Source organism: Phascolarctos cinereus, unplaced genomic scaffold (genome assembly GCF_003287225.1).
Source record: "Phascolarctos cinereus isolate Bilbo 61053 unplaced genomic scaffold, phaCin_HiC Scaffold_726;HRSCAF=1367, whole genome shotgun sequence".
NCBI lineage: Eukaryota > Metazoa > Chordata > Mammalia > Diprotodontia > Phascolarctidae > Phascolarctos > Phascolarctos cinereus.
In genome coordinates, this window is record NW_027556098.1 from 19,156,215 (window position 1) to 19,159,649 (window position 3,435).

General features: G+C 33.9%; 1 pseudogene; it reads left to right on the top strand.

Annotated features, from left to right (window-relative positions):
• The first annotated feature begins 2,708 nt into the window (after nt 1-2,708).
• Nucleotides 2,709-2,929, top strand: LOC110221558 (TP53-regulated inhibitor of apoptosis 1 pseudogene; annotated as a pseudogene).
• The last annotated feature ends 506 nt before the right edge of the window (nt 2,930-3,435 follow it).

Sequence of the window (3,435 nt, forward strand, 5' to 3'; positions counted from 1 at the left end):
GGTACTCCACCATCATTAAATACTTCCTTTTAATAAAGACACTAGTTGAGTAAAATTTCCTATCACATCTACTTCTGATAGTTAATGCTAAATTTTGTACCCATACTCTCTCTCCTCTACTAAGAGGAAAGTTCCATCATTTGTTCTTTAAGACCAATATAGATTGGTCATTCCAATTAATCTGAGATGAGTTTTATGAATGACTCTATTTGAAAACAAATATCTTAAAAGGGTAGCTTAAACTTTTTTTCCTACCCAAGCTAATGCATATTGAGTAGTGGAATAATTTGACCTGTCATTTCTAAGAGAAGATTACTCTTTATGTATCATTACTGGTCAGACATTAGAAAAAATTGGAGCTACAACATAATTTTAAGACAATTCATATAATTACTTACCAGCATGAGGATGAAAAGTTAAGAATTTAAATAGGAATTATATTATAATATGATAATAATATACATAAAAAACATTACTTCGTCTAAATCTATGTTCTGTTTTAATGATCAACTATCATAAATATTGTATTCCCTTATATCTTTGTTCAAACTTTACTTGATTTTTTTAGAGATGCACTTATAATTAGTTTAATAGGAAAATGATATGAAGTTAATTATGTAAATCCTGTCATATTTTGGTGAGACAAGGTTAAAAAAAGATATATAAGCATACAACAAGGGGAAAATTACACGATTAGAAATACTCTGAAAATATTCACAGTTGTCTGGAATAACAGAGGAAACCTACCTTGAATTAGACTAGATACTTTTTTTTTATTTTTTAAATTTTTTAGACTAGATTCTTAAGATCAAAATAATAATAATAAATACTAGAATTCTACCTTTCCCCTTGCCTCTGTCTCCACCACTGTCTCCATCCATTCTTCAGTAAAGAAGTGGGAAGCGAATTGGTGCTGACATCTTATGTAATCTCATTCAGTTGTGCTAATTAATGTAAAGATCATTCTGAATTAGTGAAAAGTCAACATTTCACAGACAAAAAAAGATAAAATGCAATTATAACTATATGTAGAAACTAAGATTATGAAATACTACTTAGTTACATAGTTTAAGGGAACAGAAGTACTGAATAAATATAATATTTTATAATTTAAAATACTACAATTAGAAATTTTAGTCTATCTACTGATTTTTAACCTTTCCACTAATTTTTACAAGTAGATTCTAAAGCTCCTGGAAAAAAGGTACTCTGGACCACAACAACAATCATTAATATTTATATTAGGGGAGGGCCTTAGTGATAGTTCATCAAAAACTAAGGTAAATAGAGACTAAAAAACAGAGACTTTGAAAGGTAATGGGAAAAGTCTATAGGTGGAAAATAAACATTCCTCTCAGAGGCAGGGTGAGAAGTGTGAATATATTCATTGTATATGAAGAAGTCAAGAAGATAATGAATTTATCTACAAGGCACAGACTGCTTTCACACCTTTGTCTCTAGCCACTCAGCTACCTAAGTTTCCTAAAAGAGCTTGAGGGGTGAGAAATTGATTAATCACCCTAAAACTACATGGAATTGTATATGAAAGGAATGCATTTTGGGGAGAAAAAAAATATAGAAAAGTTTAGGGTCTTTATCCTAGCTGAAAGAGAAATGGCCTTAAGAGAGCCTGTTCAGGTGAGACCATGAATCCTAGGAGGAGAAAGCCCAGTTGAGACACCAGTCCTAAAGAGCCATGTGCCCTGAAAGTATCCATCTCTGCCATGAAGAATTACAGCTCAATAGTGGAGTGATTTGTAGTGAACTTAATGAAGATCCTTTAGAAAGAACCATAAATTGTCTTGGTCTTGTAGACCACTTACATGTGTTCCCTATTGTATTTTAAGCTTGTACTCATTATCCCAGTCACCCCCAATTCCCCTGACTTTATTGTTGTTTAGCTGTTTTTCAGTTCTGTCTGACTCTTCATGATCTCTTTTAGGATTTTCCAGGCAAAGATACCAGAGTGGTTTGTCATTTAAGTGACTTGCCCAGAGTCACACAGCTAGTAAGCATGTGTCTGAGGCCAGATTCAAATTCAGGAAGAAGAGTCTTCCTGACTCCAGGTATGGCACTCTATACATTGAGTGGATATCTACCTAACTACCCTAAACAACAATCCCTCTGGAAGTGCAATAGTATGACTTAGGAGAGTGAAAGTGGAGGGCAATTTATCTCTACTGCTATATATTTATATCTGTGTCTGTAACTTAACTAACTAGGTAGGTATCGCCTTAAAGTTTATTAAGTACTTTGTATGTATTATCTTATTTGACCCTCAGAAAAATTCTATGAGGTAGGTACAAGTATTTTTATTTCTTTACTATGAAAGCTGTATTATTAGCATCGTGTAATAGAAAAATATTGTACTTGGAGTCATGAGGCATGGGATCAGATCCTATTTGACATATGTGTACTTGATTAAATCACTCTTATGAGGTCTAGTTTGCTCATCTATAAAATGGAGTTAATAACAATTGTACTATTACTTCACAACATTGTTTTGGGGAAAGAGAATTGTAAACCTTCAATTGCTATATAAATACATGTAATTAGTACTTTTTATGTATTTGTTTATAGTGCAAAGTATGACATATACTATGTATGCAGAATAAGGTATTTTGCTAAAAGCTTAGCACAGTATTTGATAAATGCTAAAGTATACAAAGTTTCTTGAAAACAACTAATGGATTGTGGGGCTGGTCTCCATGACCAGCATGGGAGAGTCCTGCATTGACATGACCAATGCCTCAGCCACTGGTTTGCAGAGAAGTTCTTCAAGGACAACAGCTTCAGGGACCCCTGCAATGACATCTTCAATCACTACCAGCAGTGTGTGCAGAAAGCAATCAAGAAGGAGATTTCTATAGAAGGCCTGGAGTTCATGGGCCATAGCAGAGAAAAGTCTGAAAGCTCTTCTTCACCTTGACAGCAGCCTCCAAGATGACATTTTCAACTACAAACATTATGACATCAAAAAGACTGGTCTCCAAAGATGACCACTGATGACCACTACTCCCCTTTGCACAGTTGACAACTTGTCCTGTGCTCCTGCTTGCAAGCTTCTCAGACAATAAAGTCTCTCTTTATCTTTGTAAATTCTGAAAGAACTCTGGCTCCTTACAGGTCTCCTTTTTGGACCTGGAATTTCTTCCATTGCATCAGTTAATAAGGGATTTTTATTTTAAAAAGCAGTTTTATAGGCTCAGCATATACATTCCCATTAAACACATTTTCACATTAGTCATATTGTAAGGAAGAATTAGAACCAATAGGAGGAGTCACAAGAAAGAGGAAACAAAACAAAATAGAAGAAAAAGAAGAGCAAATAGTATGCTTTGATCTGCATTCAAACTCCATGGTTCTTTCTCTGGATGTGAATAGCATTTTCTGTCATGAGACTTTTGGAAATGTATTAGATCCTTGTATTACTGA